The sequence below is a fragment of the Hyla sarda genome, unplaced genomic scaffold (genome assembly GCF_029499605.1).
Source record: "Hyla sarda isolate aHylSar1 unplaced genomic scaffold, aHylSar1.hap1 scaffold_531, whole genome shotgun sequence".
NCBI classification, from domain to species: domain Eukaryota; kingdom Metazoa; phylum Chordata; class Amphibia; order Anura; family Hylidae; genus Hyla; species Hyla sarda.
The window spans coordinates 126,557-153,870 of record NW_026610542.1 but is presented as its reverse complement, the minus strand read 5'-3'; the positions used below and the strand labels follow the sequence as shown (position 1 = coordinate 153,870).

At 46.0% G+C, this 27,314-nt stretch overlaps 12 non-coding genes across 12 annotated transcripts; all 12 read right to left on the bottom strand.

Moving 5' to 3' along the window:
• Positions 1-910: 910 nt before the first annotated feature.
• LOC130338824 (U2 spliceosomal RNA) lies at positions 911-1,101 on the bottom strand. The gene has a single exon (XR_008879299.1). It is a non-coding gene; the product is annotated as a U2 spliceosomal RNA (small nuclear RNA).
• A 2,086-nt stretch (positions 1,102-3,187) lies between these two features.
• On the bottom strand, positions 3,188-3,378 carry LOC130338823 (U2 spliceosomal RNA). Its single transcript, XR_008879298.1, has one exon. It is a non-coding gene; the product is annotated as a U2 spliceosomal RNA (small nuclear RNA).
• Positions 3,379-5,463: 2,085 nt separating this feature from the next.
• Positions 5,464-5,654, bottom strand: LOC130338822 (U2 spliceosomal RNA). Its single transcript, XR_008879297.1, has one exon. It is a non-coding gene; the product is annotated as a U2 spliceosomal RNA (small nuclear RNA).
• Positions 5,655-7,740: 2,086 nt separating this feature from the next.
• On the bottom strand, positions 7,741-7,931 carry LOC130338820 (U2 spliceosomal RNA). Its single transcript, XR_008879295.1, has one exon. It is a non-coding gene; the product is annotated as a U2 spliceosomal RNA (small nuclear RNA).
• Positions 7,932-10,019: 2,088 nt separating this feature from the next.
• LOC130338819 (U2 spliceosomal RNA) lies at positions 10,020-10,210 on the bottom strand. The gene has a single exon (XR_008879294.1). It is a non-coding gene; the product is annotated as a U2 spliceosomal RNA (small nuclear RNA).
• Positions 10,211-12,296: 2,086 nt separating this feature from the next.
• Positions 12,297-12,487, bottom strand: LOC130338818 (U2 spliceosomal RNA). The gene has a single exon (XR_008879293.1). It is a non-coding gene; the product is annotated as a U2 spliceosomal RNA (small nuclear RNA).
• Positions 12,488-14,576: 2,089 nt separating this feature from the next.
• LOC130338817 (U2 spliceosomal RNA) lies at positions 14,577-14,767 on the bottom strand. The gene has a single exon (XR_008879292.1). It is a non-coding gene; the product is annotated as a U2 spliceosomal RNA (small nuclear RNA).
• Positions 14,768-16,847: 2,080 nt separating this feature from the next.
• On the bottom strand, positions 16,848-17,038 carry LOC130338816 (U2 spliceosomal RNA). The gene has a single exon (XR_008879291.1). It is a non-coding gene; the product is annotated as a U2 spliceosomal RNA (small nuclear RNA).
• Positions 17,039-19,116: 2,078 nt separating this feature from the next.
• LOC130338863 (U2 spliceosomal RNA) lies at positions 19,117-19,307 on the bottom strand. The gene has a single exon (XR_008879334.1). It is a non-coding gene; the product is annotated as a U2 spliceosomal RNA (small nuclear RNA).
• Positions 19,308-21,390: 2,083 nt separating this feature from the next.
• Positions 21,391-21,581, bottom strand: LOC130338921 (U2 spliceosomal RNA). Its single transcript, XR_008879383.1, has one exon. It is a non-coding gene; the product is annotated as a U2 spliceosomal RNA (small nuclear RNA).
• Positions 21,582-23,667: 2,086 nt separating this feature from the next.
• On the bottom strand, positions 23,668-23,858 carry LOC130338920 (U2 spliceosomal RNA). The gene has a single exon (XR_008879382.1). It is a non-coding gene; the product is annotated as a U2 spliceosomal RNA (small nuclear RNA).
• Positions 23,859-25,949: 2,091 nt separating this feature from the next.
• LOC130338919 (U2 spliceosomal RNA) lies at positions 25,950-26,140 on the bottom strand. The gene has a single exon (XR_008879381.1). It is a non-coding gene; the product is annotated as a U2 spliceosomal RNA (small nuclear RNA).
• Between the last annotated feature and the right edge of the window lie 1,174 nt (positions 26,141-27,314).

Sequence of the window (27,314 nt, the reverse complement as noted above, 5' to 3'; positions counted from 1 at the left end):
CAGAAAGTTGCAGGCCAAATATGTGTGACATTTCTGCGACTTTAGCTTCTAGAGCATTTTTACAACATTATACATAGGTGCTGAATACATAAAAAGCGACTGTTCAGCGACAGACAAGTCGCATCGGCTGAAAGTAGGCCAGAATGTCAGTCCATGTTGGAGCAGGTTTAGATACAGTCTAAAGTATAGATCTCAAAGTCTGTGCACAGAATTTAGCAAGGGCCTCGCACCTTCTGATGCATCAGGTAGGTGCACAATAGCATAGCCTAACCCTCTGTACTTTGGTCTATATTGATGCGGGACATAGACAGCCAGCTGATGACCAATCCATTAGTGCAATGGATGGCTGGAAGCATTTGTCTTTGCCTTTGCAATACCACAGAAGCAATGCATGGTCAATGTACAGCAATGACACACCTGTGTGAACAGCCAGGAGACCCCCCCCCCATGTTATGTTACATAGTTACATAGTTAGTACGGTCGAAAAAAGACATATGTCCATCAAGTTCAACCAGGGAATTAAGGGGTAGGGGTGTGGCGCGATATTGGGGAAGGGATGAGATTTTATATTTCTTCATAAGCATTAATCTTATTTTGTCAATTAGGAACATTCAGCACCCACCCGCTATCAAGGCAGCTGCCTATCATGTCATGCCCTACCTGCACAGGTGTGCTGGCTACTCAAATGATCCAATTAAGGAGGCCATTTAGTCAGCAGCAGCAGAAGTCCTGTGCCTGGACGCTCCAACAGCGGCCAGACACAAGCAGAAGCAGCAGAAGCAGCAGCAGCAGCAGCACCACCTTTTGTTTTTTGGCTGCAGCAGCAGCAAGGCCCACAGGGCTGGCTAGCTGGCTAGCCAGCAAGCAGGTAGCAATGAAAGTAGGAATCTTTCTTTTTAACCCTGTAAGGGGGTGGTGCACTGTACCCGAAGATACTGCCATATCGGGTCAATGCATAGGGCGACGGAAGCAAGCTTCGAAATCGGCCCCCGTTCTCAAAAATCCATTTAATATATGGTCCCCAGATAGGGGACGTATCAGATATTAAACTGATAAGAACAGATACTACACTTGATCTTAGCCAAAAGGCCGAGAAGCGATAACCGTGAAAGGGGCGGGCCCAACAAGGTCCCCTTCATGGGCACTATCACTGCTTGCTGTCAGGGAGGCTGCCAGACAATTTTCCATGCACACTCTGGGCTGGGGGGCAGTCAACCACCAGTACACACAGCAAACCTAAACCCATACCATTATTGCTAAGCAGCAAGACAGGGGCCCATTGCACTCCCACGGGGCCTTTTTAAATGCAATCCATAACCCGGATTTGCCAGGAACCCTTCTTACTCCTCCTACTTGCATGTGACACTGGGCTTAGGATCTGCATAGGAAACACACACACAAGCACACACCTACCTTTGTTGCCTGCAGATGCCTCCTTGGCTGTCCCCAAACGGTATCAAACCAACACCCACGGGAAGCTGTAAGCATAGAGGACATGCCTGCACCCCATTGGACTTACCTGTGTGGGTTAAACCCGGGTTATTTGACAACCTATGGCGGTGATGGTTCTGCTCAGGCAGAGCAGTGCTGATGCTCCTCATAAAGCTGTCGCTGCTGTGAAGGTTCTAGGTGACATCACAAATCCCTATGGTTACATACACAACAAAGCTGGGTTGTTGTTGTTTACACTCTGCAAGGCCTGTGGAAGTGAGTGACATCATAGCACTGTAGTTCTGAGGGTTCTAGATGGATGCAACAATCTCCTGTTGCTTCTATGAAGGCCATAATAGACGACATCACCAAACAGCTCCATAGTCACATACACAGCAAAGGAGAGATGTTGTTTACACCTAGTGATGTCAGTGGTATTGAGTGACATCACAGCACAGTGCTAAGGCTCCTGGGCCTGGACACAGCAGCGGCTGCAATATCTCAACGGAGAATACGTTTATATATATGTGTGTGTGTGCGCGTATATATATATATATATATATATATATATATATATATATATATATTCTCCGCCGAAATCACTTTTAAACCCATTTCCACCTTTTTTTCCCTTCTCTTCCTCTTACTTTTTTTTCACGTTTTTTTACGTTTTTCTCCTTTTCGCCTCTTTTCTGGGCGTATTATTCTTCTTTTTCTTCTTTTTTTTCGTCTAATGCATACCCCATCAGTGCAGCAATGCTTATTCAATACCGCCAGCAGATGGAGACACTGGGGGATAATTTTCTAAGGATTTATACTGATTTTTCCTGTCTGAATTTGTCGCACAGAAAGTTGCAGGCCAAATATGTGTGACATTTCTGCGACTTTAGCTTCTAGAGCATTTTTACAACATTATACATAGGTGCTGAATACATAAAAAGCGACTGTTCAGCGACAGACAAGTCGCATCGGCTGAAAGTAGGCCAGAATGTCAGTCCATGTTGGAGCAGGTTTAGATACAGTCTAAAGTATAGATCTCAAAGTCTGTGCACAGAATTTAGCAAGGGCCTCGCACCTTCTGATGCATCAGGTAGGTGCACAATAGCATAGCCTAACCCTCTGTACTTTGGTCTATATTGATGCGGGACATAGACAGCCAGCTGATGACCAATCCATTAGTGCAATGGATGGCTGGAAGCATTTGTCTTTGCCTTTGCAATACCACAGAAGCAATGCATGGTCAATGTACAGCAATGACACACCTGTGTGAACAGCCAGGAGACCCCCCCCCCCATGTTATGTTACATAGTTACATAGTTAGTACGGTCGAAAAAAGACATATGTCCATCAAGTTCAACCAGGGAATTAAGGGGTAGGGGTGTGGCGCGATATTGGGGAAGGGATGAGATTTTATATTTCTTCATAAGCATTAATCTTATTTTGTCAATTAGGAACATTCAGCACCCACCCGCTATCAAGGCAGCTGCCTATCATGTCATGCCCTACCTGCACAGGTGTGCTGGCTACTCAAATGATCCAATTAAGGAGGCCATTTAGTCAGCAGCAGCAGAAGTCCTGTGCCTGGACGCTCCAACAGCGGCCAGACACAAGCAGAAGCAGCAGAAGCAGCAGCAGCAGCAGCACCACCTTTTGTTTTTTGGCTGCAGCAGCAGCAAGGCCCACAGGGCTGGCTAGCTGGCTAGCCAGCAAGCAGGTAGCAATGAAAGTAGGAATCTTTCTTTTTAACCCTGTAAGGGGGTGGTGCACTGTACCCGAAGATACTGCCATATCGGGTCAATGCATAGGGCGACGGAAGCAAGCTTCGAAATCGGCCCCCGTTCTCAAAAATCCATTTAATATATGGTCCCCAGATAGGGGACGTATCAGATATTAAACTGATAAGAACAGATACTACACTTGATCTTAGCCAAAAGGCCGAGAAGCGATAACCGTGAAAGGGGCGGGCCCAACAAGGTCCCCTTCATGGGCACTATCACTGCTTGCTGTCAGGGAGGCTGCCAGACAATTTTCCATGCACACTCTGGGCTGGGGGGCAGTCAACCACCAGTACACACAGCAGAACCTAAACCCATACCATTATTGCTAAGCAGCAAGACAGGGGCCCATTGCACTCCCACGGGGCCTTTTTAAATGCAATCCATAACCCGGATTTGCCAGGAACCCTTCTTACTCCTCCTACTTGCATGTGACACTGGGCTTAGGATCTGCATAGGAAACACACACACAAGCACACACCTACCTTTGTTGCCTGCAGATGCCTCCTTGGCTGTCCCCAAACGGTATCAAACCAACACCCACGGGAAGCTGTAAGCATAGAGGACATGCCTGCACCCCATTGGACTTACCTGTGTGGGTTAAACCCGGGTTATTTGACAACCTATGGCGGTGATGGTTCTGCTCAGGCAGAGCAGTGCTGATGCTCCTCATAAAGCTGTCGCTGCTGTGAAGGTTCTAGGTGACATCACAAATCCCTATGGTTACATACACAACAAAGCTGGGTTGTTGTTGTTTACACTCTGCAAGGCCTGTGGAAGTGAGTGACATCATAGCACTGTAGTTCTGAGGGTTCTAGATGGATGCAACAATCTCCTGTTGCTTCTATGAAGGCCATAATAGACGACATCACCAAACAGCTCCATAGTCACATACACAGCAAAGGAGAGATGTTGTTTACACCTAGTGATGTCAGTGGTATTGAGTGACATCACAGCACAGTGCTAAGGCTCCTGGGCCTGGACACAGCAGCGGCTGCAATATCTCAACGGAGAATACGTTTATATATATGTGTGTGTGTGCGCGTATATATATATATATATATATATATATATATATATATATATATTTCTCCGCCGAAATCACTTTTAAACCCATTTCCACCTTTTTTTCCCTTCTCTTCCTCTTACTTTTTTTTCACGTTTTTTTACGTTTTTCTCCTTTTCGCCTCTTTTCTGGGCGTATTATTCTTCTTTTTCTTCTTTTTTTTCGTCTAATGCATACCCCATCAGTGCAGCAATGCTTATTCAATACCGCCAGCAGATGGAGACACTGGGGGATAATTTTCTAAGGATTTATACTGATTTTTCCTGTCTGAATTTGTCGCACAGAAAGTTGCAGGCCAAATATGTGTGACATTTCTGCGACTTTAGCTTCTAGAGCATTTTTACAACATTATACATAGGTGCTGAATACATAAAAAGCGACTGTTCAGCGACAGACAAGTCGCATCGGCTGAAAGTAGGCCAGAATGTCAGTCCATGTTGGAGCAGGTTTAGATACAGTCTAAAGTATAGATCTCAAAGTCTGTGCACAGAATTTAGCAAGGGCCTCGCACCTTCTGATGCATCAGGTAGGTGCACAATAGCATAGCCTAACCCTCTGTACTTTGGTCTATATTGATGCGGGACATAGACAGCCAGCTGATGACCAATCCATTAGTGCAATGGATGGCTGGAAGCATTTGTCTTTGCCTTTGCAATACCACAGAAGCAATGCATGGTCAATGTACAGCAATGACACACCTGTGTGAACAGCCAGGAGACCCCCCCCCCATGTTATGTTACATAGTTACATAGCTAGTACGGTCGAAAAAAGACATATGTCCATCAAGTTCAACCAGGGAATTAAGGGGTAGGGGTGTGGCGCGATATTGGGGAAGGGATGAGATTTTATATTTCTTCATAAGCATTAATCTTATTTTGTCAATTAGGAACATTCAGCACCCACCCGCTATCAAGGCAGCTGCCTATCATGTCATGCCCTACCTGCACAGGTGTGCTGGCTACTCAAATGATCCAATTAAGGAGGCCATTTAGTCAGCAGCAGCAGAAGTCCTGTGCCTGGACGCTCCAACAGCGGCCAGACACAAGCAGAAGCAGCAGAAGCAGCAGCAGCAGCAGCACCACCTTTTGTTTTTTGGCTGCAGCAGCAGCAAGGCCCACAGGGCTGGCTAGCTGGCTAGCCAGCAAGCAGGTAGCAATGAAAGTAGGAATCTTTCTTTTTAACCCTGTAAGGGGGTGGTGCACTGTACCCGAAGATACTGCCATATCGGGTCAATGCATAGGGCGACGGAAGCAAGCTTCGAAATCGGCCCCCGTTCTCAAAAATCCATTTAATATATGGTCCCCAGATAGGGGACGTATCAGATATTAAACTGATAAGAACAGATACTACACTTGATCTTAGCCAAAAGGCCGAGAAGCGATAACCGTGAAAGGGGCGGGCCCAACAAGGTCCCCTTCATGGGCACTATCACTGCTTGCTGTCAGGGAGGCTGCCAGACAATTTTCCATGCACACTCTGGGCTGGGGGGCAGTCAACCACCAGTACACACAGCAGAACCTAAACCCATACCATTATTGCTAAGCAGCAAGACAGGGGCCCATTGCACTCCCACGGGGCCTTTTTAAATGCAATCCATAACCCGGATTTGCCAGGAACCCTTCTTACTCCTCCTACTTGCATGTGACACTGGGCTTAGGATCTGCATAGGAAACACACACACAAGCACACACCTACCTTTGTTGCCTGCAGATGCCTCCTTGGCTGTCCCCAAACGGTATCAAACCAACACCCACGGGAAGCTGTAAGCATAGAGGACATGCCTGCACCCCATTGGACTTACCTGTGTGGGTTAAACCCGGGTTATTTGACAACCTATGGCGGTGATGGTTCTGCTCAGGCAGAGCAGTGCTGATGCTCCTCATAAAGCTGTCGCTGCTGTGAAGGTTCTAGGTGACATCACAAATCCCTATGGTTACATACACAACAAAGCTGGGTTGTTGTTGTTTACACTCTGCAAGGCCTGTGGAAGTGAGTGACATCATAGCACTGTAGTTCTGAGGGTTCTAGATGGATGCAACAATCTCCTGTTGCTTCTATGAAGGCCATAATAGACGACATCACCAAACAGCTCCATAGTCACATACACAGCAAAGGAGAGATGTTGTTTACACCTAGTGATGTCAGTGGTATTGAGTGACATCACAGCACAGTGCTAAGGCTCCTGGGCCTGGACACAGCAGCGGCTGCAATATCTCAACGGAGAATACGTTTATATATATGTGTGTGTGTGCGCGTATATATATATATATATATATATATATATATATATATATATATATATTTCTCCGCCGAAATCACTTTTAAACCCATTTCCACCTTTTTTTCCCTTCTCTTCCTCTTACTTTTTTTTCACGTTTTTTTACGTTTTTCTCCTTTTCGCCTCTTTTCTGGGCGTATTATTCTTCTTTTTCTTCTTTTTTTTCGTCTAATGCATACCCCATCAGTGCAGCAATGCTTATTCAATACCGCCAGCAGATGGAGACACTGGGGGATAATTTTCTAAGGATTTATACTGATTTTTCCTGTCTGAATTTGTCGCACAGAAAGTTGCAGGCCAAATATGTGTGACATTTCTGCGACTTTAGCTTCTAGAGCATTTTTACAACATTATACATAGGTGCTGAATACATAAAAAGCGACTGTTCAGCGACAGACAAGTCGCATCGGCTGAAAGTAGGCCAGAATGTCAGTCCATGTTGGAGCAGGTTTAGATACAGTCTAAAGTATAGATCTCAAAGTCTGTGCACAGAATTTAGCAAGGGCCTCGCACCTTCTGATGCATCAGGTAGGTGCACAATAGCATAGCCTAACCCTCTGTACTTTGGTCTATATTGATGCGGGACATAGACAGCCAGCTGATGACCAATCCATTAGTGCAATGGATGGCTGGAAGCATTTGTCTTTGCCTTTGCAATACCACAGAAGCAATGCATGGTCAATGTACAGCAATGACACACCTGTGTGAACAGCCAGGAGACCCCCCCCCCATGTTATGTTACATAGTTACATAGTTAGTACGGTCGAAAAAAGACATATGTCCATCAAGTTCAACCAGGGAATTAAGGGGTAGGGGTGTGGCGCGATATTGGGGAAGGGATGAGATTTTATATTTCTTCATAAGCATTAATCTTATTTTGTCAATTAGGAACATTCAGCACCCACCCGCTATCAAGGCAGCTGCCTATCATGTCATGCCCTACCTGCACAGGTGTGCTGGCTACTCAAATGATCCAATTAAGGAGGCCATTTAGTCAGCAGCAGCAGAAGTCCTGTGCCTGGACGCTCCAACAGCGGCCAGACACAAGCAGAAGCAGCAGAAGCAGCAGCAGCAGCACCACCTTTTGTTTTTTGGCTGCAGCAGCAGCAAGGCCCACAGGGCTGGCTAGCTGGCTAGCCAGCAAGCAGGTAGCAATGAAAGTAGGAATCTTTCTTTTTAACCCTGTAAGGGGGTGGTGCACTGTACCCGAAGATACTGCCATATCGGGTCAATGCATAGGGCGACGGAAGCAAGCTTCGAAATCGGCCCCCGTTCTCAAAAATCCATTTAATATATGGTCCCCAGATAGGGGACGTATCAGATATTAAACTGATAAGAACAGATACTACACTTGATCTTAGCCAAAAGGCCGAGAAGCGATAACCGTGAAAGGGGCGGGCCCAACAAGGTCCCCTTCATGGGCACTATCACTGCTTGCTGTCAGGGAGGCTGCCAGACAATTTTCCATGCACACTCTGGGCTGGGGGGCAGTCAACCACCAGTACACACAGCAGAACCTAAACCCATACCATTATTGCTAAGCAGCAAGACAGGGGCCCATTGCACTCCCACGGGGCCTTTTTAAATGCAATCCATAACCCGGATTTGCCAGGAACCCTTCTTACTCCTCCTACTTGCATGTGACACTGGGCTTAGGATCTGCATAGGAAACACACACACAAGCACACACCTACCTTTGTTGCCTGCAGATGCCTCCTTGGCTGTCCCCAAACGGTATCAAACCAACACCCACGGGAAGCTGTAAGCATAGAGGACATGCCTGCACCCCATTGGACTTACCTGTGTGGGTTAAACCCGGGTTATTTGACAACCTATGGCGGTGATGGTTCTGCTCAGGCAGAGCAGTGCTGATGCTCCTCATAAAGCTGTCGCTGCTGTGAAGGTTCTAGGTGACATCACAAATCCCTATGGTTACATACACAACAAAGCTGGGTTGTTGTTGTTTACACTCTGCAAGGCCTGTGGAAGTGAGTGACATCATAGCACTGTAGTTCTGAGGGTTCTAGATGGATGCAACAATCTCCTGTTGCTTCTATGAAGGCCATAATAGACGACATCACCAAACAGCTCCATAGTCACATACACAGCAAAGGAGAGATGTTGTTTACACCTAGTGATGTCAGTGGTATTGAGTGACATCACAGCACAGTGCTAAGGCTCCTGGGCCTGGACACAGCAGCGGCTGCAATATCTCAACGGAGAATACGTTTATATATATGTGTGTGTGTGCGCGTATATATATATATATATATATATATATATATATATATATATATATTTCTCCGCCGAAATCACTTTTAAACCCATTTCCACCTTTTTTTCCCTTCTCTTCCTCTTACTTTTTTTTCACGTTTTTTTACGTTTTTCTCCTTTTCGCCTCTTTTCTGGGCGTATTATTCTTCTTTTTCTTCTTTTTTTTCGTCTAATGCATACCCCATCAGTGCAGCAATGCTTATTCAATACCGCCAGCAGATGGAGACACTGGGGGATAATTTTCTAAGGATTTATACTGATTTTTCCTGTCTGAATTTGTCGCACAGAAAGTTGCAGGCCAAATATGTGTGACATTTCTGCGACTTTAGCTTCTAGAGCATTTTTACAACATTATACATAGGTGCTGAATACATAAAAAGCGACTGTTCAGCGACAGACAAGTCGCATCGGCTGAAAGTAGGCCAGAATGTCAGTCCATGTTGGAGCAGGTTTAGATACAGTCTAAAGTATAGATCTCAAAGTCTGTGCACAGAATTTAGCAAGGGCCTCGCACCTTCTGATGCATCAGGTAGGTGCACAATAGCATAGCCTAACCCTCTGTACTTTGGTCTATATTGATGCGGGACATAGACAGCCAGCTGATGACCAATCCATTAGTGCAATGGATGGCTGGAAGCATTTGTCTTTGCCTTTGCAATACCACAGAAGCAATGCATGGTCAATGTACAGCAATGACACACCTGTGTGAACAGCCAGGAGACCCCCCCCCCATGTTATGTTACATAGTTACATAGTTAGTACGGTCGAAAAAAGACATATGTCCATCAAGTTCAACCAAGGGAATTAAGGGGTAGGGGTGTGGCGCGATATTGGGGAAGGGATGAGATTTTATATTTCTTCATAAGCATTAATCTTATTTTGTCAATTAGGAACATTCAGCACCCACCCGCTATCAAGGCAGCTGCCTATCATGTCATGCCCTACCTGCACAGGTGTGCTGGCTACTCAAATGATCCAATTAAGGAGGCCATTTAGTCAGCAGCAGCAGAAGTCCTGTGCCTGGACGCTCCAACAGCGGCCAGACACAAGCAGAAGCAGCAGAAGCAGCAGCAGCAGCAGCACCACCTTTTGTTTTTTGGCTGCAGCAGCAGCAAGGCCCACAGGGCTGGCTAGCTGGCTAGCCAGCAAGCAGGTAGCAATGAAAGTAGGAATCTTTCTTTTTAACCCTGTAAGGGGGTGGTGCACTGTACCCGAAGATACTGCCATATCGGGTCAATGCATAGGGCGACGGAAGCAAGCTTCGAAATCGGCCCCCGTTCTCAAAAATCCATTTAATATATGGTCCCCAGATAGGGGACGTATCAGATATTAAACTGATAAGAACAGATACTACACTTGATCTTAGCCAAAAGGCCGAGAAGCGATAACCGTGAAAGGGGCGGGCCCAACAAGGTCCCCTTCATGGGCACTATCACTGCTTGCTGTCAGGGAGGCTGCCAGACAATTTTCCATGCACACTCTGGGCTGGGGGGCAGTCAACCACCAGTACACACAGCAGAACCTAAACCCATACCATTATTGCTAAGCAGCAAGACAGGGGCCCATTGCACTCCCACGGGGCCTTTTTAAATGCAATCCATAACCCGGATTTGCCAGGAACCCTTCTTACTCCTCCTACTTGCATGTGACACTGGGCTTAGGATCTGCATAGGAAACACACACACAAGCACACACCTACCTTTGTTGCCTGCAGATGCCTCCTTGGCTGTCCCCAAACGGTATCAAACCAACACCCACGGGAAGCTGTAAGCATAGAGGACATGCCTGCACCCCATTGGACTTACCTGTGTGGGTTAAACCCGGGTTATTTGACAACCTATGGCGGTGATGGTTCTGCTCAGGCAGAGCAGTGCTGATGCTCCTCATAAAGCTGTCGCTGCTGTGAAGGTTCTAGGTGACATCACAAATCCCTATGGTTACATACACAACAAAGCTGGGTTGTTGTTGTTTACACTCTGCAAGGCCTGTGGAAGTGAGTGACATCATAGCACTGTAGTTCTGAGGGTTCTAGATGGATGCAACAATCTCCTGTTGCTTCTATGAAGGCCATAATAGACGACATCACCAAACAGCTCCATAGTCACATACACAGCAAAGGAGAGATGTTGTTTACACCTAGTGATGTCAGTGGTATTGAGTGACATCACAGCACAGTGCTAAGGCTCCTGGGCCTGGACACAGCAGCGGCTGCAATATCTCAACGGAGAATACGTTTATATATATGTGTGTGTGTGCGCGTATATATATATATATATATATATATATATATATATATATATATTTCTCCGCCGAAATCACTTTTAAACCCATTTCCACCTTTTTTTCCCTTCTCTTCCTCTTACTTTTTTTTCACGTTTTTTTACGTTTTTCTCCTTTTCGCCTCTTTTCTGGGCGTATTATTCTTCTTTTTCTTCTTTTTTTTCGTCTAATGCATACCCCATCAGTGCAGCAATGCTTATTCAATACCGCCAGCAGATGGAGACACTGGGGGATAATTTTCTAAGGATTTATACTGATTTTTCCTGTCTGAATTTGTCGCACAGAAAGTTGCAGGCCAAATATGTGTGACATTTCTGCGACTTTAGCTTCTAGAGCATTTTTACAACATTATACATAGGTGCTGAATACATAAAAAGCGACTGTTCAGCGACAGACAAGTCGCATCGGCTGAAAGTAGGCCAGAATGTCAGTCCATGTTGGAGCAGGTTTAGATACAGTCTAAAGTATAGATCTCAAAGTCTGTGCACAGAATTTAGCAAGGGCCTCGCACCTTCTGATGCATCAGGTAGGTGCACAATAGCATAGCCTAACCCTCTGTACTTTGGTCTATATTGATGCGGGACATAGACAGCCAGCTGATGACCAATCCATTAGTGCAATGGATGGCTGGAAGCATTTGTCTTTGCCTTTGCAATACCACAGAAGCAATGCATGGTCAATGTACAGCAATGACACACCTGTGTGAACAGCCAGGAGACCCCCCCCCCCATGTTATGTTACATAGTTACATAGTTAGTACGGTCGAAAAAAGACATATGTCCATCAAGTTCAACCAGGGAATTAAGGGGTAGGGGTGTGGCGCGATATTGGGGAAGGGATGAGATTTTATATTTCTTCATAAGCATTAATCTTATTTTGTCAATTAGGAACATTCAGCACCCACCCGCTATCAAGGCAGCTGCCTATCATGTCATGCCCTACCTGCACAGGTGTGCTGGCTACTCAAATGATCCAATTAAGGAGGCCATTTAGTCAGCAGCAGCAGAAGTCCTGTGCCTGGACGCTCCAACAGCGGCCAGACACAAGCAGAAGCAGCAGAAGCAGCAGCAGCAGCAGCACCACCTTTTGTTTTTTGGCTGCAGCAGCAGCAAGGCCCACAGGGCTGGCTAGCTGGCTAGCCAGCAAGCAGGTAGCAATGAAAGTAGGAATCTTTCTTTTTAACCCTGTAAGGGGGTGGTGCACTGTACCCGAAGATACTGCCATATCGGGTCAATGCATAGGGCGACGGAAGCAAGCTTCGAAATCGGCCCCCGTTCTCAAAAATCCATTTAATATATGGTCCCCAGATAGGGGACGTATCAGATATTAAACTGATAAGAACAGATACTACACTTGATCTTAGCCAAAAGGCCGAGAAGCGATAACCGTGAAAGGGGCGGGCCCAACAAGGTCCCCTTCATGGGCACTATCACTGCTTGCTGTCAGGGAGGCTGCCAGACAATTTTCCATGCACACTCTGGGCTGGGGGGCAGTCAACCACCAGTACACACAGCAGAACCTAAACCCATACCATTATTGCTAAGCAGCAAGACAGGGGCCCATTGCACTCCCACGGGGCCTTTTTAAATGCAATCCATAACCCGGATTTGCCAGGAACCCTTCTTACTCCTCCTACTTGCATGTGACACTGGGCTTAGGATCTGCATAGGAAACACACACACAAGCACACACCTACCTTTGTTGCCTGCAGATGCCTCCTTGGCTGTCCCCAAACGGTATCAAACCAACACCCACGGGAAGCTGTAAGCATAGAGGACATGCCTGCACCCCATTGGACTTACCTGTGTGGGTTAAACCCGGGTTATTTGACAACCTATGGCGGTGATGGTTCTGCTCAGGCAGAGCAGTGCTGATGCTCCTCATAAAGCTGTCGCTGCTGTGAAGGTTCTAGGTGACATCACAAATCCCTATGGTTACATACACAACAAAGCTGGGTTGTTGTTGTTTACACTCTGCAAGGCCTGTGGAAGTGAGTGACATCATAGCACTGTAGTTCTGAGGGTTCTAGATGGATGCAACAATCTCCTGTTGCTTCTATGAAGGCCATAATAGACGACATCACCAAACAGCTCCATAGTCACATACACAGCAAAGGAGAGATGTTGTTTACACCTAGTGATGTCAGTGGTATTGAGTGACATCACAGCACAGTGCTAAGGCTCCTGGGCCTGGACACAGCAGCGGCTGCAATATCTCAACGGAGAATACGTTTATATATATGTGTGTGTGTGCGCGATATATATATATATATATATATATATATATATATATATATATATATATTCTCCGCCGAAATCACTTTTAAACCCATTTCCACCTTTTTTTCCCTTCTCTTCCTCTTACTTTTTTTTCACGTTTTTTTACGTTTTTCTCCTTTTCGCCTCTTTTCTGGGCGTATTATTCTTCTTTTTCTTCTTTTTTTTCGTCTAATGCATACCCCATCAGTGCAGCAATGCTTATTCAATACCGCCAGCAGATGGAGACACTGGGGGATAATTTTCTAAGGATTTATACTGATTTTTCCTGTCTGAATTTGTCGCACAGAAAGTTGCAGGCCAAATATGTGTGACATTTCTGCGACTTTAGCTTCTAGAGCATTTTTACAACATTATACATAGGTGCTGAATACATAAAAAGCGACTGTTCAGCGACAGACAAGTCGCATCGGCTGAAAGTAGGCCAGAATGTCAGTCCATGTTGGAGCAGGTTTAGATACAGTCTAAAGTATAGATCTCAAAGTCTGTGCACAGAATTTAGCAAGGGCCTCGCACCTTCTGATGCATCAGGTAGGTGCACAATAGCATAGCCTAACCCTCTGTACTTTGGTCTATATTGATGCGGGACATAGACAGCCAGCTGATGACCAATCCATTAGTGCAATGGATGGCTGGAAGCATTTGTCTTTGCCTTTGCAATACCACAGAAGCAATGCATGGTCAATGTACAGCAATGACACACCTGTGTGAACAGCCAGGAGACCCCCCCCCCATGTTATGTTACATAGTTACATAGCTAGTACGGTCGAAAAAAGACATATGTCCATCAAGTTCAACCAGGGAATTAAGGGGTAGGGGTGTGGCGCGATATTGGGGAAGGGATGAGATTTTATATTTCTTCATAAGCATTAATCTTATTTTGTCAATTAGGAACATTCAGCACCCACCCGCTATCAAGGCAGCTGCCTATCATGTCATGCCCTACCTGCACAGGTGTGCTGGCTACTCAAATGATCCAATTAAGGAGGCCATTTAGTCAGCAGCAGCAGAAGTCCTGTGCCTGGACGCTCCAACAGCGGCCAGACACAAGCAGAAGCAGCAGAAGCAGCAGCAGCAGCAGCACCACCTTTTGTTTTTTGGCTGCAGCAGCAGCAAGGCCCACAGGGCTGGCTAGCTGGCTAGCCAGCAAGCAGGTAGCAATGAAAGTAGGAATCTTTCTTTTTAACCCTGTAAGGGGGTGGTGCACTGTACCCGAAGATACTGCCATATCGGGTCAATGCATAGGGCGACGGAAGCAAGCTTCGAAATCGGCCCCCGTTCTCAAAAATCCATTTAATATATGGTCCCCAGATAGGGGACGTATCAGATATTAAACTGATAAGAACAGATACTACACTTGATCTTAGCCAAAAGGCCGAGAAGCGATAACCGTGAAAGGGGCGGGCCCAACAAGGTCCCCTTCATGGGCACTATCACTGCTTGCTGTCAGGGAGGCTGCCAGACAATTTTCCATGCACACTCTGGGCTGGGGGGCAGTCAACCACCAGTACACACAGCAGAACCTAAACCCATACCATTATTGCTAAGCAGCAAGACAGGGGCCCATTGCACTCCCACGGGGCCTTTTTAAATGCAATCCATAACCCGGATTTGCCAGGAACCCTTCTTACTCCTCCTACTTGCATGTGACACTGGGCTTAGGATCTGCATAGGAAACACACACACAAGCACACACCTACCTTTGTTGCCTGCAGATGCCTCCTTGGCTGTCCCCAAACGGTATCAAACCAACACCCACGGGAAGCTGTAAGCATAGAGGACATGCCTGCACCCCATTGGACTTACCTGTGTGGGTTAAACCCGGGTTATTTGACAACCTATGGCGGTGATGGTTCTGCTCAGGCAGAGCAGTGCTGATGCTCCTCATAAAGCTGTCGCTGCTGTGAAGGTTCTAGGTGACATCACAAATCCCTATGGTTACATACACAACAAAGCTGGGTTGTTGTTGTTTACACTCTGCAAGGCCTGTGGAAGTGAGTGACATCATAGCACTGTAGTTCTGAGGGTTCTAGATGGATGCAACAATCTCCTGTTGCTTCTATGAAGGCCATAATAGACGACATCACCAAACAGCTCCATAGTCACATACACAGCAAAGGAGAGATGTTGTTTACACCTAGTGATGTCAGTGGTATTGAGTGACATCACAGCACAGTGCTAAGGCTCCTGGGCCTGGACACAGCAGCGGCTGCAATATCTCAACGGAGAATACGTTTATATATATGTGTGTGTGTGCGCGTATATATATATATATATATATATATATATATATATATATATATTTCTCCGCCGAAATCACTTTTAAACCCATTTCCACCTTTTTTTCCCTTCTCTTCCTCTTACTTTTTTTTCACGTTTTTTTACGTTTTTCTCCTTTTCGCCTCTTTTCTGGGCGTATTATTCTTCTTTTTCTTCTTTTTTTTCGTCTAATGCATACCCCATCAGTGCAGCAATGCTTATTCAATACCGCCAGCAGATGGAGACACTGGGGGATAATTTTCTAAGGATTTATACTGATTTTTCCTGTCTGAATTTGTCGCACAGAAAGTTGCAGGCCAAATATGTGTGACATTTCTGCGACTTTAGCTTCTAGAGCATTTTTACAACATTATACATAGGTGCTGAATACATAAAAAGCGACTGTTCAGCGACAGACAAGTCGCATCGGCTGAAAGTAGGCCAGAATGTCAGTCCATGTTGGAGCAGGTTTAGATACAGTCTAAAGTATAGATCTCAAAGTCTGTGCACAGAATTTAGAAGGGCCTCGCACCTTCTGATGCATCAGGTAGGTGCACAATAGCATAGCCTAACCCTCTGTACTTTGGTCTATATTGATGCGGGACATAGACAGCCAGCTGATGACCAATCCATTAGTGCAATGGATGGCTGGAAGCATTTGTCTTTGCCTTTGCAATACCACAGAAGCAATGCATGGTCAATGTACAGCAATGACACACCTGTGTGAACAGCCAGGAGACCCCCCCCCATGTTATGTTACATAGTTACATAGTTAGTACGGTCGAAAAAAGACATATGTCCATCAAGTTCAACCAGGGAATTAAGGGGTAGGGGTGTGGCGCGATATTGGGGAAGGGATGAGATTTTATATTTCTTCATAAGCATTAATCTTATTTTGTCAATTAGGAACATTCAGCACCCACCCGCTATCAAGGCAGCTGCCTATCATGTCATGCCCTACCTGCACAGGTGTGCTGGCTACTCAAATGATCCAATTAAGGAGGCCATTTAGTCAGCAGCAGCAGAAGTCCTGTGCCTGGACGCTCCAACAGCGGCCAGACACAAGCAGAAGCAGCAGAAGCAGCAGCAGCAGCACCACCTTTTGTTTTTTGGCTGCAGCAGCAGCAAGGCCCACAGGGCTGGCTAGCTGGCTAGCCAGCAAGCAGGTAGCAATGAAAGTAGGAATCTTTCTTTTTAACCCTGTAAGGGGGTGGTGCACTGTACCCGAAGATACTGCCATATCGGGTCAATGCATAGGGCGACGGAAGCAAGCTTCGAAATCGGCCCCCGTTCTCAAAAATCCATTTAATATATGGTCCCCAGATAGGGGACGTATCAGATATTAAACTGATAAGAACAGATACTACACTTGATCTTAGCCAAAAGGCCGAGAAGCGATAACCGTGAAAGGGGCGGGCCCAACAAGGTCCCCTTCATGGGCACTATCACTGCTTGCTGTCAGGGAGGCTGCCAGACAATTTTCCATGCACACTCTGGGCTGGGGGGCAGTCAACCACCAGTACACACAGCAGAACCTAAACCCATACCATTATTGCTAAGCAGCAAGACAGGGGCCCATTGCACTCCCACGGGGCCTTTTTAAATGCAATCCATAACCCGGATTTGCCAGGAACCCTTCTTACTCCTCCTACTTGCATGTGACACTGGGCTTAGGATCTGCATAGGAAACACACACACAAGCACACACCTACCTTTGTTGCCTGCAGATGCCTCCTTGGCTGTCCCCAAACGGTATCAAACCAACACCCACGGGAAGCTGTAAGCATAGAGGACATGCCTGCACCCCATTGGACTTACCTGTGTGGGTTAAACCCGGGTTATTTGACAACCTATGGCGGTGATGGTTCTGCTCAGGCAGAGCAGTGCTGATGCTCCTCATAAAGCTGTCGCTGCTGTGAAGGTTCTAGGTGACATCACAAATCCCTATGGTTACATACACAACAAAGCTGGGTTGTTGTTGTTTACACTCTGCAAGGCCTGTGGAAGTGAGTGACATCATAGCACTGTAGTTCTGAGGGTTCTAGATGGATGCAACAATCTCCTGTTGCTTCTATGAAGGCCATAATAGACGACATCACCAAACAGCTCCATAGTCACATACACAGCAAAGGAGAGATGTTGTTTACACCTAGTGATGTCAGTGGTATTGAGTGACATCACAGCACAGTGCTAAGGCTCCTGGGCCTGGACACAGCAGCGGCTGCAATATCTCAACGGAGAATACGTTTATATATATGTGTGTGTGTGCGCGTATATATATATATATATATATATATATATATATATATATTTCTCCGCCGAAATCACTTTTAAACCCATTTCCACCTTTTTTTCCCTTCTCTTCCTCTTACTTTTTTTTCACGTTTTTTTACGTTTTTCTCCTTTTCGCCTCTTTTCTGGGCGTATTATTCTTCTTTTTCTTCTTTTTTTTCGTCTAATGCATACCCCATCAGTGCAGCAATGCTTATTCAATACCGCCAGCAGATGGAGACACTGGGGGATCATTTTCTAAGGATTTATACTGATTTTTCCTGTCTGAATTTGTCGCACAGAAAGTTGCAGGCCAAATATGTGTGACATTTCTGCGACTTTAGCTTCTAGAGCATTTTTACAACATTATACATAGGTGCTGAATACATAAAAAGCGACTGTTCAGCGACAGACAAGTCGCATCGGCTGAAAGTAGGCCAGAATGTCAGTCCATGTTGGAGCAGGTTTAGATACAGTCTAAAGTATAGATCTCAAAGTCTGTGCACAGAATTTAGCAAGGGCCTCGCACCTTCTGATGCATCAGGTAGGTGCACAATAGCATAGCCTAACCCTCTGTACTTTGGTCTATATTGATGCGGGACATAGACAGCCAGCTGATGACCAATCCATTAGTGCAATGGATGGCTGGAAGCATTTGTCTTTGCCTTTGCAATACCACAGAAGCAATGCATGGTCAATGTACAGCAATGACACACCTGTGTGAACAGCCAGGAGACCCCCCCCCCATGTTATGTTACATAGTTACATAGTTAGTACGGTCGAAAAAAGACATATGTCCATCAAGTTCAACCAGGGAATTAAGGGGTAGGGGTGTGGCGCGATATTGGGGAAGGGATGAGATTTTATATTTCTTCATAAGCATTAATCTTATTTTGTCAATTAGGAACATTCAGCACCCACCCGCTATCAAGGCAGCTGCCTATCATGTCATGCCCTACCTGCACAGGTGTGCTGGCTACTCAAATGATCCAATTAAGGAGGCCATTTAGTCAGCAGCAGCAGAAGTCCTGTGCCTGGACGCTCCAACAGCGGCCAGACACAAGCAGAAGCAGCAGAAGCAGCAGCAGCAGCACCACCTTTTGTTTTTTGGCTGCAGCAGCAGCAAGGCCCACAGGGCTGGCTAGCTGGCTAGCCAGCAAGCAGGTAGCAATGAAAGTAGGAATCTTTCTTTTTAACCCTGTAAGGGGGTGGTGCACTGTACCCGAAGATACTGCCATATCGGGTCAATGCATAGGGCGACGGAAGCAAGCTTCGAAATCGGCCCCCGTTCTCAAAAATCCATTTAATATATGGTCCCCAGATAGGGGACGTATCAGATATTAAACTGATAAGAACAGATACTACACTTGATCTTAGCCAAAAGGCTGAGAAGCGATAACCGTGAAAGGGGCGGGCCCAACAAGGTCCCCTTCATGGGCACTATCACTGCTTGCTGTCAGGGAGGCTGCCAGACAATTTTCCATGCACACTCTGGGCTGGGGGGCAGTCAACCACCAGTACACACAGCAGAACCTAAACCCATACCATTATTGCTAAGCAGCAAGACAGGGGCCCATTGCACTCCCACGGGGCCTTTTTAAATGCAATCCATAACCCGGATTTGCCAGGAACCCTTCTTACTCCTCCTACTTGCATGTGACACTGGGCTTAGGATCTGCATAGGAAACACACACACAAGCACACACCTACCTTTGTTGCCTGCAGATGCCTCCTTGGCTGTCCCCAAACGGTATCAAACCAACACCCACGGGAAGCTGTAAGCATAGAGGACATGCCTGCACCCCATTGGACTTACCTGTGTGGGTTAAACCCGGGTTATTTGACAACCTATGGCGGTGATGGTTCTGCTCAGGCAGAGCAGTGCTGATGCTCCTCATAAAGCTGTCGCTGCTGTGAAGGTTCTAGGTGACATCACAAATCCCTATGGTTACATACACAACAAAGCTGGGTTGTTGTTGTTTACACTCTGCAAGGCCTGTGGAAGTGAGTGACATCATAGCACTGTAGTTCTGAGGGTTCTAGATGGATGCAACAATCTCCTGTTGCTTCTATGAAGGCCATAATAGACGACATCACCAAACAGCTCCATAGTCACATACACAGCAAAGGAGAGATGTTGTTTACACCTAGTGATGTCAGTGGTATTGAGTGACATCACAGCACAGTGCTAAGGCTCCTGGGCCTGGACACAGCAGCGGCTGCAATATCTCAACGGAGAATACGTTTATATATATGTGTGTGTGTGCGCGTATATATATATATATATATATATATATATATATATATATATTTCTCCGCCGAAATCACTTTTAAACCCATTTCCACCTTTTTTTCCCTTCTCTTCCTCTTACTTTTTTTTCACGTTTTTTTACGTTTTTCTCCTTTTCGCCTCTTTTCTGGGCGTATTATTCTTCTTTTTCTTCTTTTTTTTCGTCTAATGCATACCCCATCAGTGCAGCAATGCTTATTCAATACCGCCAGCAGATGGAGACACTGGGGGATAATTTTCTAAGGATTTATACTGATTTTTCCTGTCTGAATTTGTCGCACAGAAAGTTGCAGGCCAAATATGTGTGACATTTCTGCGACTTTAGCTTCTAGAGCATTTTTACAACATTATACATAGGTGCTGAATACATAAAAAGCGACTGTTCAGCGACAGACAAGTCGCATCGGCTGAAAGTAGGCCAGAATGTCAGTCCATGTTGGAGCAGGTTTAGATACAGTCTAAAGTATAGATCTCAAAGTCTGTGCACAGAATTTAGCAAGGGCCTCGCACCTTCTGATGCATCAGGTAGGTGCACAATAGCATAGCCTAACCCTCTGTACTTTGGTCTATATTGATGCGGGACATAGACAGCCAGCTGATGACCAATCCATTAGTGCAATGGATGGCTGGAAGCATTTGTCTTTGCCTTTGCAATACCACAGAAGCAATGCATGGTCAATGTACAGCAATGACACACCTGTGTGAACAGCCAGGAGACCCCCCCCCCATGTTATGTTACATAGTTGCATAGTTAGTACGGTCGAAAAAAGACATATGTCCATCAAGTTCAACCAGGGAATTAAGGGGTAGGGGTGTGGCGCGATATTGGGGAAGGGATGAGATTTTATATTTCTTCATAAGCATTAATCTTATTTTGTCAATTAGGAACATTCAGCACCCACCCGCTATCAAGGCAGCTGCCTATCATGTCATGCCCTACCTGCACAGGTGTGCTGGCTACTCAAATGATCCAATTAAGGAGGCCATTTAGTCAGCAGCAGCAGAAGTCCTGTGCCTGGACGCTCCAACAGCGGCCAGACACAAGCAGAAGCAGCAGAAGCAGCAGCAGCAGCAGCACCACCTTTTGTTTTTTGGCTGCAGCAGCAGCAAGGCCCACAGGGCTGGCTAGCTGGCTAGCCAGCAAGCAGGTAGCAATGAAAGTAGGAATCTTTCTTTTTAACCCTGTAAGGGGGTGGTGCACTGTACCCGAAGATACTGCCATATCGGGTCAATGCATAGGGCGACGGAAGCAAGCTTCGAAATCGGCCCCCGTTCTCAAAAATCCATTTAATATATGGTCCCCAGATAGGGGACGTATCAGATATTAAACTGATAAGAACAGATACTACACTTGATCTTAGCCAAAAGGCCGAGAAGCGATAACCGTGAAAGGGGCGGGCCCAACAAGGTCCCCTTCATGGGCACTATCACTGCTTGCTGTCAGGGAGGCTGCCAGACAATTTTCCATGCACACTCTGGGCTGGGGGGCAGTCAACCACCAGTACACACAGCAGAACCTAAACCCATACCATTATTGCTAAGCAGCAAGACAGGGGCCCATTGCACTCCCACGGGGCCTTTTTAAATGCAATCCATAACCCGGATTTGCCAGGAACCCTTCTTACTCCTCCTACTTGCATGTGACACTGGGCTTAGGATCTGCATAGGAAACACACACACAAGCACACACCTACCTTTGTTGCCTGCAGATGCCTCCTTGGCTGTCCCCAAACGGTATCAAACCAACACCCACGGGAAGCTGTAAGCATAGAGGACATGCCTGCACCCCATTGGACTTACCTGTGTGGGTTAAACCCGGGTTATTTGACAACCTATGGCGGTGATGGTTCTGCTCAGGCAGAGCAGTGCTGATGCTCCTCATAAAGCTGTCGCTGCTGTGAAGGTTCTAGGTGACATCACAAATCCCTATGGTTACATACACAACAAAGCTGGGTTGTTGTTGTTTACACTCTGCAAGGCCTGTGGAAGTGAGTGACATCATAGCACTGTAGTTCTGAGGGTTCTAGATGGATGCAACAATCTCCTGTTGCTTCTATGAAGGCCATAATAGACGACATCACCAAACAGCTCCATAGTCACATACACAGCAAAGGAGAGATGTTGTTTACACCTAGTGATGTCAGTGGTATTGAGTGACATCACAGCACAGTGCTAAGGCTCCTGGGCCTGGACACAGCAGCGGCTGCAATATCTCAACGGAGAATACGTTTATATATATGTGTGTGTGTGCGCGTATATATATATATATATATATATATATATATATATATATATATATATTTCTCAGCCGAAATCACTTTTAAACCCATTTCCACCTTTTTTTCCCTTCTCTTCCTCTTACTTTTTTTTCACGTTTTTTTACGTTTTTCTCCTTTTCGCCTCTTTTCTGGGCGTATTATTCTTCTTTTTCTTCTTTTTTTTCGTCTAATGCATACCCCATCAGTGCAGCAATGCTTATTCAATACCGCCAGCAGATGGAGACACTGGGGGATAATTTTCTAAGGATTTATACTGATTTTTCCTGTCTGAATTTGTCGCACAGAAAGTTGCAGGCCAAATATGTGTGACATTTCTGCGACTTTAGCTTCTAGAGCATTTTTACAACATTATACATAGGTGCTGAATACATAAAAAGCGACTGTTCAGCGACAGACAAGTCGCATCGGCTGAAAGTAGGCCAGAATGTCAGTCCATGTTGGAGCAGGTTTAGATACAGTCTAAAGTATAGATCTCAAAGTCTGTGCACAGAATTTAGCAAGGGCCTCGCACCTTCTGATGCATCAGGTAGGTGCACAATAGCATAGCCTAACCCTCTGTACTTTGGTCTATATTGATGCGGGACATAGACAGCCAGCTGATGACCAATCCATTAGTGCAATGGATGGCTGGAAGCATTTGTCTTTGCCTTTGCAATACCACAGAAGCAATGCATGGTCAATGTACAGCAATGACACACCTGTGTGAACAGCCAGGAGACCCCCCCCCCATGTTATGTTACATAGTTACATAGTTAGTACGGTCGAAAAAAGACATATGTCCATCAAGTTCAACCAGGGAATTAAGGGGTAGGGGTGTGGCGCGATATTGGGGAAGGGATGAGATTTTATATTTCTTCATAAGCATTAATCTTATTTTGTCAATTAGGAACATTCAGCACCCACCCGCTATCAAGGCAGCTGCCTATCATGTCATGCCCTACCTGCACAGGTGTGCTGGCTACTCAAATGATCCAATTAAGGAGGCCATTTAGTCAGCAGCAGCAGAAGTCCTGTGCCTGGACGCTCCAACAGCGGCCAGACACAAGCAGAAGCAGCAGAAGCAGCAGCAGCAGCACCACCTTTTGTTTTTTGGCTGCAGCAGCAGCAAGGCCCACAGGGCTGGCTAGCTGGCTAGCCAGCAAGCAGGTAGCAATGAAAGTAGGAATCTTTCTTTTTAACCCTGTAAGGGGGTGGTGCACTGTACCCGAAGATACTGCCATATCGGGTCAATGCATAGGGCGACGGAAGCAAGCTTCGAAATCGGCCCCCGTTCTCAAAAATCCATTTAATATATGGTCCCCAGATAGGGGACGTATCAGATATTAAACTGATAAGAACAGATACTACACTTGATCTTAGCCAAAAGGCCGAGAAGCGATAACCGTGAAAGGGGCGGGCCCAACAAGGTCCCCTTCATGGGCACTATCACTGCTTGCTGTCAGGGAGGCTGCCAGACAATTTTCCATGCACACTCTGGGCTGGGGGGCAGTCAACCACCAGTACACACAGCAGAACCTAAACCCATACCATTATTGCTAAGCAGCAAGACAGGGGCCCATTGCACTCCCACGGGGCCTTTTTAAATGCAATCCATAACCCGGATTTGCCAGGAACCCTTCTTACTCCTCCTACTTGCATGTGACACTGGGCTTAGGATCTGCATAGGAAACACACACACAAGCACACACCTACCTTTGTTGCCTGCAGATGCCTCCTTGGCTGTCCCCAAACGGTATCAAACCAACACCCACGGGAAGCTGTAAGCATAGAGGACATGCCTGCACCCCATTGGACTTACCTGTGTGGGTTAAACCCGGGTTATTTGACAACCTATGGCGGTGATGGTTCTGCTCAGGCAGAGCAGTGCTGATGCTCCTCATAAAGCTGTCGCTGCTGTGAAGGTTCTAGGTGACATCACAAATCCCTATGGTTACATACACAACAAAGCTGGGTTGTTGTTGTTTACACTCTGCAAGGCCTGTGGAAGTGAGTGACATCATAGCACTGTAGTTCTGAGGGTTCTAGATGGATGCAACAATCTCCTGTTGCTTCTATGAAGGCCATAATAGACGACATCACCAAACAGCTCCATAGTCACATACACAGCAAAGGAGAGATGTTGTTTACACCTAGTGATGTCAGTGGTATTGAGTGACATCACAGCACAGTGCTAAGGCTCCTGGGCCTGGACACAGCAGCGGCTGCAATATCTCAACGGAGAATACGTTTATATATATGTGTGTGTGTGCGCGTATATATATATATATATATATATATATATATATATATATATATATATATTTCTCCGCCGAAATCACTTTTAAACCCATTTCCACCTTTTTTTCCCTTCTCTTCCTCTTACTTTTTTTTCACGTTTTTTTACGTTTTTCTCCTTTTCGCCTCTTTTCTGGGCGTATTATTCTTCTTTTTCTTCTTTTTTTTCGTCTAATGCATACCCCATCAGTGCAGCAATGCTTATTCAATACCGCCAGCAGATGGAGACACTGGGGGATAATTTTCTAAGGATTTATACTGATTTTTCCTGTCTGAATTTGTCGCACAGAAAGTTGCAGGCCAAATATGTGTGACATTTCTGCGACTTTAGCTTCTAGAGCATTTTTACAACATTATACATAGGTGCTGAATACATAAAAAGCGACTGTTCAGCGACAGACAAGTCGCATCGGCTGAAAGTAGGCCAGAATGTCAGTCCATGTTGGAGCAGGTTTAGATACAGTCTAAAGTATAGATCTCAAAGTCTGTGCACAGAATTTAGCAAGGGCCTCGCACCTTCTGATGCATCAGGTAGGTGCACAATAGCATAGCCTAACCCTCTGTACTTTGGTCTATATTGATGCGGGACATAGACAGCCAGCTGATGACCAATCCATTAGTGCAATGGATGGCTGGAAGCATTTGTCTTTGCCTTTGCAATACCACAGAAGCAATGCATGGTCAATGTACAGCAATGACACACCTGTGTGAACAGCCAGGAGACCCCCCCCCCCCCATGTTATGTTACATAGTTACATAGTTAGTACGGTCGAAAAAAGACATATGTCCATCAAGTTCAACCAGGGAATTAAGGGGTAGGGGTGTGGCGCGATATTGGGGAAGGGATGAGATTTTATATTTCTTCATAAGCATTAATCTTATTTTGTCAATTAGGAACATTCAGCACCCACCCGCTATCAAGGCAGCTGCCTATCATGTCATGCCCTACCTGCACAGGTGTGCTGGCTACTCAAATGATCCAATTAAGGAGGCCATTTAGTCAGCAGCAGCAGAAGTCCTGTGCCTGGACGCTCCAACAGCGGCCAGACACAAGCAGAAGCAGCAGAAGCAGCAGCAGCAGCACCACCTTTTGTTTTTTGGCTGCAGCAGCAGCAAGGCCCACAGGGCTGGCTAGCTGGCTAGCCAGCAAGCAGGTAGCAATGAAAGTAGGAATCTTTCTTTTTAACCCTGTAAGGGGGTGGTGCACTGTACCCGAAGATACTGCCATATCGGGTCAATGCATAGGGCGACGGAAGCAAGCTTCGAAATCGGCCCCCGTTCTCAAAAATCCATTTAATATATGGTCCCCAGATAGGGGACGTATCAGATATTAAACTGATAAGAACAGATACTACACTTGATCTTAGCCAAAAGGCCGAGAAGCGATAACCGTGAAAGGGGCGGGCCCAACAAGGTCCCCTTCATGGGCACTATCACTGCTTGCTGTCAGGGAGGCTGCCAGACAATTTTCCATGCACACTCTGGGCTGGGGGGCAGTCAACCACCAGTACACACAGCAGAACCTAAACCCATACCATTATTGCTAAGCAGCAAGACAGGGGCCCATTGCACTCCCACGGGGCCTTTTTAAATGCAATCCATAACCCGGATTTGCCAGGAACCCTTCTTACTCCTCCTACTTGCATGTGACACTGGGCTTAGGATCTGCATAGGAAACACACACACAAGCACACACCTACCTTTGTTGCCTGCAGATGCCTCCTTGGCTGTCCCCAAACGGTATCAAACCAACACCCACGGGAAGCTGTAAGCATAGAGGACATGCCTGCACCCCATTGGACTTACCTGTGTGGGTTAAACCCGGGTTATTTGACAACCTATGGTGGTGATGGTTCTGCTCAGGCAGAGCAGTGCTGATGCTCCTCATAAAGCTGTCGCTGCTGTGAAGGTTCTAGGTGACATCACAAATCCCTATGGTTACATACACAACAAAGCTGGGTTGTTGTTGTTTACACTCTGCAAGGCCTGTGGAAGTGAGTGACATCATAGCACTGTAGTTCTGAGGGTTCTAGATGGATGCAACAATCTCCTGTTGCTTCTATGAAGGCCATAATAGACGACATCACCAAACAGCTCCATAGTCACATACACAGCAAAGGAGAGATGTTGTTTACACCTAGTGATGTCAGTGGTATTGAGTGACATCACAGCACAGTGCTAAGGCTCCTGGGCCTGGACACAGCAGCGGCTGCAATATCTCAACGGAGAATACGTTTATATATATGTGTGTGTGTGCGCGTATATATATATATATATATATATATATATATATATATATATATTTCTCCGCCGAAATCACTTTTAAACCCATTTCCACCTTTTTTTCCCTTCTCTTCCTCTTACTTTTTTTTCACGTTTTTTTACGTTTTTCTCCTTTTCGCCTCTTTTCTGGGCGTATTATTCTTCTTTTTCTTCTTTTTTTTCGTCTAATGCATACCCCATCAGTGCAGCAATGCTTATTCAATACCGCCAGCAGATGGAGACACTGGGGGATAATTTTCTAAGGATTTATACTGATTTTTCCTGTCTGAATTTGTCGC